Consider the following 11,547-nt stretch of genomic DNA (forward strand, 5'->3'; position numbering starts at 1 on the left):
TGGACACTAAAAGATTCCACTACAGCCCTCACAAGCCATAGGGTTTTTTTTTTTAATTATAGGGACATTATACGGATGTTCCTATAATGCAAGTTAAAACACTGTTCCAATACTTATTTGAAACTTTCAAGCACCAACACAACCGAGATTTATAAAGAAGCAACAAAGGAAATAAGTGCATGTCAATGATAGTAATGCAAAAAGTCAATTTCAATCGCTTAAGCAAAAGTTACTAGAAAAAGGAAAGACAATGCCTGGTACAGGCAAAAGTAGCACAGTAAGCGCTTAACAAACCATAAATACAGCTATTAATTCACAGAACTTAATTGAAGGTAGTGCCACACTCTTCATAAAACCAAAGCCATCTGTTCAAAAGATCTAAGCTGTGAAAACACAGATGAGAAAACAAAACAAAACAAAGTAAAACACCATCAAAATGTTTTTTGCAAGGGCATTACTGAAAGGAGAATTTCTCCAGAAACATTTTATTTTTGAAGCCAATGGTATTTGGGTGATGTTGCCTGTGATGCAGTACACTTCTTAAAACAGGCTAAGGAACATACTCTAAGAAAAATAAGTACACAGGTATTGATTACAGTAAGAGGAAATGAAATTACATAGGTAGTTCGGCCAAGGAAAGGCTGTAACTTCACAGAACTTGGCAGGGCTGCCTTGGCACCCAGCTGATGTGATGACTCTCCCTATGTACTTCTCCTAGCCAGAGAAAGAGGGAAGTTTCCCCTCAGACAGTAAAGAGCAGGTGGGAGGGTGCTGATCTAGGGACACAGGAAAATTAAACTTCCATAACTGTAACACATACTGCATTGAGGCACCAATTCTGGCTGCCCCTTAGAAGTTGTTGTCCTATGATGGAGTTACATCACATTTAAAGAGCCTGAAGTTGGGCACTGTTAATACCTTTATGTTTTTATTGGCAGTTAGGTAAAGCTAGCTCTTTTGCTTGAATACAGTTAATACAAGTTTTTCTTGAGATGGACATCTATGGAATGTTTTTACTCATTTCTTTTTTGTGTTTTAATGAAGTACTAGTTCAAACACCTGCCATGGGTGGTCTTTGATACAAATTTCTCTGTATTTAATATTCAAGTTCTTTCTTTCCTAGACAGTTTACTATCAGGCTTTTTATTCCTGCACAGCTTGAGAGGAGTACTAAAAGATCTCCTTAAGTATGTTGCATTTTGTTACCGTAGAGAACACAGTGAGGGAGAACCCTCCTCCACATCCTAAGTAATGTATCTTAAAAGAATTTAAACTTACTTGACTTTACAAATGCCAAGTGTCTCAAACATTATCATATAGCTATCTTGAGTTAGAAAGTAGAACCAAGATTTCTTACTGTAACTTATTTCAATTTCTTTATTCCTGATTTTAATGATTTATTTCTTAGATCTGAAATATTTGTTATTGTGATAACACTATATTCAAAAATGAAAACCATGGAATACCTAAAATAGATTCTCTTTTTAACTCCCTCTTAGAAGACAGCTGTTGTGGTAAAAAGTTACTATTTTGGGCAGAAAATCAGTCAAGTATCTGCCTGCCAATAAACCAAACAATATACTTGTAGTTGCTTATTTTGCCATAAATGCCTCAATACTTCTGATTTCTTACAAATCTATGGATTTTCATTATAAAGGGTTCTACAAAAAGATAAATTACGTGGTCAGTAATAAGCCTATACTTACTAGGCTTGCTAAGAAACTCATTCTCTAGAGTATGAACATAGTTATTGCACTTCAGACTTTGTTTCAAGCAAAGCATATTTTACACCAAGTTATTCAATGTGGTCAGGAAAAATAATTAGAACTTTTAGTGTTATTCATTTTAAGGAGTTTAGCATGTTTCTGTATTAGTTTAGTCTGTGCTTGTACAAATCTTTTCAAGCTCCTTTTTTACCATATGCTGAATACATTAAGAACTTAGTCTACATACTCAGTATTTCCTTGTTGTGGTATTTTTGACATAATTACAGCTTTTTTAAAAATAGAAACATGTTTCGAGTATTTCCTCAAATTAAAAGAGAACAACAAAAAAAAAACTTCATAAGACTCATGATCTTGCAGATGAGTTACAGTGAGCAAAGACAGAAGCTTTTCCCAGCCTTTGTGTTGGCATGAACCAGTGGCATATCAAAAATATTCTGAACAAGGAAATTTTCAAGACATGGGATACACAAGAGGTGAAGAAAGAAGTGCTTGCCCCTAGGAAAAGTAATAAAGGTCACCTTCTAAGTGAAAACAAAACAAAAACAACACATAAAACCTCATACAGGGATATGGAAGCAGAGGACTGCAAGACAAGACCGCAGACACCAGCTCACGCAATCACAGACAGCCCTTCAGCACGGAACTAGTTTAGTGGAGTCCGGAGCGTGCTGGCAGAGCTTGCTCAGCTCTGCACGCCATGAACACAACATGCTGATCTATGTGAAACGTGTCAGAAAAGAGCAAAAGTCATAGCTCCGGTTTGTTCCAGGAAGAAAGGCAAGGCCGAGGGCGGCAGCAGCAGCCTGGGTTCCTGCAGCAGCAGGAAATGTGGTGGGGAACGGGTGAGCAGCACGCACGAGCTGGGCACCTGGAGCCAGCAATAAAGCACCGACAACAGCATGTTACGTGTTTATATTCCAAGCAAATCTTCTGCTTGGAAGACTTTCTCCTGAATATTTCTTTGAAAGGTGGAATTACATGCCTGAACTCCAATTAGACACTAAGTGTAATTTAAAAAGGAGAGAGAAATTCTCCATGAGCCCCTCCAAATTAGGAATACTGAGAATTAATATTACACAAATACAAAGAACAGAAAGTAAACAAGCAAACAGCCTCGCTGCCTGTCAAAACTCACTGGATATCTCAACACAGATAAAGATCCCTCTCTTTTTCCTCCTAGAACTTTTCTAATCCCTCACTGCAAATTGGTGGGCCATACCACTCAACGCTGTTCTGCAAACTTTTCATTCCATCCTGACGTTACCTGTCACCAGCCCACTTACAATCACTGAAAGTCAAAAATTAAAAGCCATGATGGCAAGAAGTCAAACCACCATTTATACAGCATATGGATGTTCTAAGTAATAGTGAAGTGGTTGCGCTAGTCAGTGACTGCCACTCCACCTGTTAATAGACTGTATTAATCCATTACTTTTTCTGAACGTTGAATAAAGATTTTCAATGGAAAGGAGAAAATGCAACTATTAGGCAGAGGCCAGATTCCTTTAAACATTTTACAGAAATTACCAACAAGATGAGGCTTTCACAAATCAACACTGGATAAGTTTCTCCTAGAACAGTGTCCAAAAACTATATACCAGGAGGTATATAAAACCCTACCTGTGAAGAAAAACTTAAATAATTGCGTTTCACACAGATGAAATCAAATTGAGAGAAGAATTACATAAGTTTTTAAGTTTCAGGAGAATATTGCAATGAGGATACTGATGAACTCAGTCATAGAGAACAGGAAATATTCAGCTGAATAAGAAAATAAGCAGTGCAACTAGTTAATTTGAGAGGTCACAAAATCTTTAGCACTGGAAAACTTTAAGCACAAGTTGGACACATGCCTGTCTAGTAGAGCTTACACATACCTCTTTAGCAGGGAAACATCTATTTGAAAAGTCTTCTCTAGTCCCATGTTTTCATGATTTTAAGGCACAGCTTATTTTATTCTACATCCAACTGCTGCATATCAAATATGCCCGCATAGTATACTTCGAATTTTATAACAGTATATGGAATATGTCAACAAAATGGAACTTTGTAACAGTTAATCAGGACAGTCCATTATTAGGAGCCTAATCTGTATTGCTCCAACAACAAACCTACTCTTTCTTTTGCTTTGATGGATGTAAGCTTGTGTTCAAGTCTATTATTATTGTGATTATTTTAAATAATGACAAACACCTGAAATTTTCCAAGACCACATTTCCCTGCAGGCAGGAAGCTGTGTATGCAGTTATGCATTGACTTTCAAGGCTTAAAACAGCCAAGACTGCAGTTCCTATTCTAAAGAGGATATGCAGGCTGTCAGCATCATTGAGAAGTTACAGTTGACATCTCAACCCAAACACAGTCCCTTCTTTTGAATCCAGACTTCCTAAGAATACTGCATGGAACACATTCATCACCAAACTATAAAAACAATTTGAAAATTTTGTTAGATTGCCTAATTGTAGACATTCAAAACTAACTCCCAGAACTTCTTATAATTCCTAATCTATCAACAAAACCACATCAATGCTTATTTTTTTCTTTTAATGGGCAAGGTTTTAAACATGGTTAAACACATCACATTGCTGTAAAAGCAACATAACTGTTTAATTGAGTGAATATCATCAATGACTATCTACCTAAGTTTTAAAGAAAAGTACTTACACATCAGCAGGTTAAAGCATCCTAGGTGACAGCAGCAAGAAAATCTTCTGGACTGGTTCATTAATATGTTTATGAATGACTACAGATCTTTAAAAAATTGTATTTGTATCTTCGTAAAAAATAAATAAATCAAAACTGTGCCCATCTCATGACTCTTATGTACAATGTGTATGGGTGAGATAAACTAACGAAGAGAGGTATACTTGCCCCAAATCAAACAAGACAGTGAACAGTGGTTTAAATAACTACCTTTTAATTGACTACAAAAATGTTAGTTCATAGAAGAACCTGCATGTTTACAAAACTGAAGACTTCCGCAACAAGAAACTTGCTGGCAACATTTATATGAGACTCCTTTTATAGTCAACAGTAAAATGAAATTTTAAATTCTACACATTCAGATTGGCAGTGAACACTCCATAGGAGGGAAGGGATATTATTTACCTATGCTGCAACTTAGTCTACCGGTACGTTAATTTAAACCAAATCTTTAGTAAACCCAAACTCCTTTTTCAGAAAACAAGCAAACAAAAATTTGATTGATTTACTTGTGGCCTTGAGTTCTGAAGAACAGACAAACACTGGTTTCACATGTGGAGTTAAAGGTGCAGTAGCTGTATTGTGACAGTTTCTTGTACCTTACACCTTGTGCCTCAAGTATAGGAAAGATCATCTAGTGTATCTCCAAAACTTATCTTAAATAGAAACACCACGAACAAGAAAACATCCAGGAAGCCAAATACAAGAACTAGTAAGATGCAGAAGCTAAACTTCTATGCTAAGGATACCCATACAACATTAATTCCTCTTTACCATCATCCCTCATGTATCTGTTTTATGATGCAACATCCAATTAAATGGCAACATACTGCTTTTCCCAGTAGATTTCCTTCTTTATTCTACGAACACAACTGACTTCCTCTGGGAATGAACAAGTGCTACACTGCAAGGGATACTTGTTTCTAGGACTCTTCAATACACTCTTGAAAAGCTGTACTGAATGAGGTCATGAACTACAAAAGTAGTTAGAACAATTGAACATTTCTTAAAAACAAAAAACATAGAACTTCTCACTTCTAATTTCACAGGACTTCTCTGTGAATTCAAGCAAGTAGTTTAAACCAACGATTCATTTCATGGGGTTTCTCATTTCCTAGGGGTTGTACTTGGCACTCGAGTCATTAATATACTCTATTATGCTCTAATTCCTAAAGCTTAATGTTAAAATTTAAGTGTTTGTCAGACAACAAAGAAATGACCTTGAGGTGCCCTGAAACAGAAAAATACTCCTCTTAAAATACCCCTCTTACCTCTAACAAAAGAAGGAAAAAAACACAGGTAGAGTGGATGACTGGAGAATGGACTAAAGGCCCTCTGTCTCAGTTCACAGGTAGCTATGCCACTAAAATCTCATCTTGACAAGGTGGGCAAATAAACTTATCAGTGCTTGTGAAATCCATATACCTAGTGGTGGTGAGAGATATAAGAACCTTCAGAACTACAATTCAGTCTTAAAAACCTTGTTTAAATGGTTTGTATCCAAGCCAGGAAAGGCACACGACACCTTTCCTCACCACACAGTTTATGTTCTTCGCCTTTGACCTGTGAAATGTGTGCAAACAGTGCTGCACAATGCCAGAGAAGAATTCTCTCATGTCAATGATCCCCTGTAAAGGACAATGTCTGAAGAAAAGATGGCTAGAATCTGAGCCATTTAGGCAGCTTGCCTCTTAACAGAGCAGCCAGGAGTGTGTTCATCAGTAGGCCTGCGGGCCACAGGCTGGTCTTCCCAATAAATAAAATGAGAGCCCTAACACACATCAATAAGGAAAAAATGAAAATCAGTTTTTATACACATATCTTAAGCGAGCACCCATTCTGCGCTCATTAAGAGTTACGAATGATGTAACACTTCACTTCCACTTCAGAAAAAGTGAGGTGTCATCAACTTTAATTTACAAACAGGAAAATGAGTTAGGAGCTTATCCATGCCTAGAATATTCACAGCAGTATACCAGCATTCTTCCAACAGAGAAGTACAGCCTTTCCGAGAGGTATTTCTCATGCTTAACATTCTAAAAAGCTGACTTCTGAGATGAGAACATTTTCACTTATTTCTATTCATGAAAGTTTAGTTCTTCATGCAAAAATGATTAAAGAAAGACTTCAAGGATGTTAAGCTGTTAACTGACATGTGAGTTATGACAGCCTATATAAACTTCTTCTAAAGCAGTCTTTGGGAATTGTTAAAACACATTTCCAACATTTGACAAAAATAGCTTTCAGACCAGTGATATTTGCTGAAATACATGCAAATCTACTGCATTAATATTATGAAACAAAGAAGCAAAACCCAAGAGTTCTTTGATTTCCTAGACACAAAATCAAGAGATTCCCAATCCACAGGATAAATCCAGTAGTCTGCCCTGTAAACCTCAGCTACAGTCCATTTGGTAGCACTGAACACTGGGCGATGACACTAGATCAGACCCTGAGATCTGAGAATTTGATTCCTCCTTCTCTCTCCTGCGTTTTCCTACAGAGATTTCTAAAGCTTTGGAAAGCAAGGGCATGCGATGCTTCGTGAATTCTAAAGCATTTAATAAAACATTACACAAGCATTCAGAATGACAAGTTAAGTAACCTTAACTTAAAGCAGACCTTTAGCACACCAAAAATATATTTGGCTTTTAAAGCAGCCTGATTTATCATTTGAAAAACAATACCTAAAAATGGGCGCAGCGCTAGGTCAGGAGTAACTTTCAATGGTACTAAAGTACACAACTTTAGCATTCATTTTCATTTGTCTTCTTCCATCCTCATTTGAGTTCATTCTTTAGTAAAGAAGCACTCAAATCGAAAACTGAGATCTCTCATGTGGGCACTAATTTGCAGCTCCAAGAACATTTCTGCCCTGTTTTTCCTACACTCCACTCATCCATTTCACATAGCTTTCCCATGTTTCCAACAACAGACAAACACGGCACAGTATATGAAAACAGTCCTAGTGTTCAAAAATGGTTACCAGAAAGACATCTAGGAATATAATACATGAATTGGATTTTTCCTTGATTTTTCTGGTGAAAGAGAAGATAAATTGGAAATAAAAAGAAGGAAAAACATAATTTTTGTAGGTAATCTATTAAAAATCAGCAGTGTCTCTTGATGATTGCTCTAACTATGGAATATGGGTCAATGCAACCAATGGTTCACCCCTGCACTGAGCCTTCAAGGTACTCTAGGGAGAATCAATGTATAACAAGTGGCTTAAGTACATTAATTATTAGGTAATGTTGAAATATACTTCAACATCAGCTCCCAATGTTGTACTGTTGTCAAGGTTCACTGTATCCTGTAAAACAACAACTAGTGCTCTTTAAGAATTTTTGTTGTTGTTGGATATTGACTACTTAAAAAATAGCTGATTAAAAATTAGAAGATCTACTATTTTTTAATTCCAAGTTATTTCCTTTAAATGCGTTATAAGACAAAAGAATGCTTGAGTTCATTCCAAGTTGCATTAATAAAAACATTAAAGTAGAACAGATTTCCCGCACCCAGGATAAGTAATTGAGGATCACAAGTTCAGGAGTTCATGACTTAAATCCTCTTTTGGATGCAAAGACCAACATTTCATCATGTTTCCTTCTTAACTCCTTACTATTCCCTTATGGAATTCACAGTCTAAGCAAGAATGAACTCTGGCTCTGATGAAAATAAATCTGTCTCATTAAAAAATACACATTAACCCCGGCTATTAACTTGGAGGACTATTGGCAATTTCTCTCTTGCAAAATATGACCCAAAAGTTTTAAATCATTCCTTCTCTAGATAAATTATTATTTTTAAAGTGACGACCTGTAAGACTATGAAGATATACCTGTCACAGTAGGAACATATACCAAAGATAATTTTCCTTCCTTTTGATGAGGTTTATTAGCCATGACCAATACCATACATGTAAAAACTCATAAAAATACAGCACTTGATGTATTGCACATTCACATAGGGCCCTGTGACATCATAATGTCCAAAAAAGAAAAAGTCAGCTTTCATAATATTTACTTTCATTCTGTTTCCATATGGGGTTTTCAAGAGTTTCAGCCACTTTTTCAAAATACGGTAGAAAATAAGCACTTGAGAAGTGTGCTTTGTAAAGAGAAAATCTGCCACCATACCGCTAACTGGACATTGCTCTGAGACTTATTTTCAAAACTTAAATTCAGTATCAGAGCCAGTATATCCTTTTCATGTAATTCATGTAATTTCACATATTCTGAAAATGCACAGCCATTCATTGAAAGCTGCAATACTCATTTGTGGCAGAACTGAAATACTCTTGAGCGGCCAGTAAATCTTTCTTTCAGCAAAGCATTAAAGCTTAATTACAGACCAGCATTCCCAAGTCCTCCTATATGTTGTGTAGTGCACCATAAGCTACTTTTTCAAGTGGGAGATGGTGGCTCAGCAGAGGCAACTGACAGACTCTACTGGTGGCTTTCTTAGAGGCAGTTTCTATGCCCAGCCCTTCTGACAGTGAGGCGCCTCACAAAAAACATTTATGAAATCCTGATGCAGATGACTTACTGCTGTGTTGTTTTTTTTTTTTTTCCCCCAGGCACTTACATACAGTCAAAAGTTATTAATTACCAAAGCATGGGAATAACTTTGCTGCCAGCGCCCCATCTTGAACTCTCTCAGGAAACCTGGGGTAGAAGGTGGAACAGCCACGACAGCTGGCTAAGGCACTGGCTTCCTAGGGGGCATCCAGCAGCCCTCATTCACTGCTCTTTGCCAGGCTGCTTCAGGTCTCCCATGACCTTTTGTAAATCCACTTAATACCTACCCACGCATACTATTACCGCCAAGGTTGCTGCAATCTTTAAGCCTTGAGCTTTGCATCACTGGTGCAGGGCACTCTGGCACATAAAATGATTTCAGGACCTTCTTGCCACGCTTAAGTTATTTTTATAATAGATCTCCCTCTCCTTCAGCTGCAAGACTGTTTTCAGGCTCACTAGGATTTGTTATGCCAGTTTTCTTGCAGCAATGAATGCCAGAAGATCCTAGAGATTCAAATGAAAGTGGGTTCTGGAAATCCCTTTTTATATACCTGAGGCGGGCTGTGTTAGTGGAAAAAGGGAGTTAAGATGGCATGGGAGTATATTTAAAAGAAGGGGGTGTATTAAAATAAAAGCACAACACCCTGCAGTTATGATAAGACACTGCCAAGATTTCAGGAAAGTGCATTTATCTGTCATTAAGTCTGGAAGGGAAGCTGATCTACCGTCTGAATTCCCATGGTGCCGGCTGAAGCCCTACCCGTTGCTAAAAACACACTGCGGGTAACACCTGCATTCACTGCAGTGGGTTTTACTGAAGAGCAGCTTTATAAATTGCATCTTTTTGCAAAGCATGGTCATAAACAGGCTGCATCACATACTATTCTCCCAAAGGTCCTAAGTAGGCAGGATTTCATCTGACTAGTTGACTGAAGAGACTAGTTCGCTTAGGCACGTCATTAGAATGAGTGTCACATTTCTTGCAAGCACAAGAAAAGGCCCAGGCTGTAGCAGAAAAAGGGCTTGCTTTACCAACCCTGGTTGAGATGTTTTCTATCAACTGTGGTGAATTCAAAGGTTACCAGCCAGAATTTTCAAGAAATCAATTTTACACAGAAGAGATTTTTCACGATATGGTCCACCTCCTTCTCATTATGCTAAGAAATAGGAACAAAGTACGTACTTAGCATAACCCTGGGGAAAAGGCAAGACTCTTTTATTAATATTAACTACGTTGCTCTCAGTTCACTGCCTTCGAGACCAAAGAAAGAAGCAAGCAGTCAACCAACCGAGCAAAAAGCACATTTGTCTTCTGTAGCACCGGGTACCCCTTGGACTTCTTGCTCTTCCTCATTTCCACTGGTCCAGGCTAAACCTAATCTCAGGGATTTTTTTTCCACAGCCCTCCGACAAGAAGTCAGTAAGTGGGAAACATTCCGTTGCCGCTGCCCTGATGAAGCTGAAGACATTTATAACAAATAATTGTAAAGGAGATTTTCTGTTTTAAATTGTATAATATCTACCTTATGAAGGCGTTTTTACTGAAGATTGACAAGTGTGGGAAGTGTGAATTGTGCAAGCATTCACAAATTATAAGGATCCAAAAAAAGTTGAAATGCATGTGTTATAATATTGGGGAGAGGGAAAGAGTGGAGGTGTCAAAAAAAAAAAGAAGGAAAAAAGGGAGGCATTTTGTGAAAAAATTTACCTAGAAAAAATAAAATGGTACCACTGCTTCATTGAATTTCACATTTTGCCAAACCCCGCCTCCAGTGCTTTTCATGTATTTATCTGAATGTACATTCTAGAGTCATGAACTCCTTAAAAATACCTTTTTATAACAAGCACTAATAGGAATTTCATGATTGCATAATAAAAATACAGCACTCTTGCAACATGTACAGTTTATCTAACAAATTTATCTGAGGTCTACAGCCACATAATCAAATTAAAAATTAATTTACCTACCTCACACTTTCTTTAGAAAGTGCAAAATCCTAGGAAATGCTAAACAAACAGCTATTATTAAACTATATGACTCAACATTAATGAGAAATAGAGACTGACTGCAGTAGTACTGTCATAACTTAAAAAACACCAAAATATAGTATTTTTATGAACAGTGCATAACCTTAAAAGGCAAAGTTTGTGCATATTTAGATGGATTATTGAAATAATCCTGTGTAGCTGATTATACTAATACAGCTTACACCCTCTCGGGCTCTAATTCTGTAGTGCGTGTTTATGAGACCACCAAAATGGCTTACTGTAAAAAAAATTTCAAGGTGCAGGAGTGCTAAGGAAGCTGCAAAGTTCAGTAAACCTGAGCTCCATCTCCTGCAAAGCACAAAACTGATCTGTGGAAGGCGCAGCTCTAAAAAAGTCAGAAAAAAAACAGTCTGGGGCTGAGAAGCTACTCTGCAGGAAAACCAAAGTGAAATTAAAAAAAAAAGAAAGTACAGTGATGTGTGTCAGTTGTAAAAGATTCAACAGACAGACAGGGAAGAAGAGGTCTGTAGAGGGAAGCTGTCATGACCTCTCAAATCCAGAAGAGACAAGCAGTTGTCCAGATAAGTTCATGGTTTAAAAAAGAT

Source organism: Numida meleagris, chromosome 2 (assembly GCF_002078875.1).
Source record: "Numida meleagris isolate 19003 breed g44 Domestic line chromosome 2, NumMel1.0, whole genome shotgun sequence".
In the NCBI taxonomy this organism is placed as follows: Eukaryota; Metazoa; Chordata; class Aves; order Galliformes; family Numididae; genus Numida; species Numida meleagris.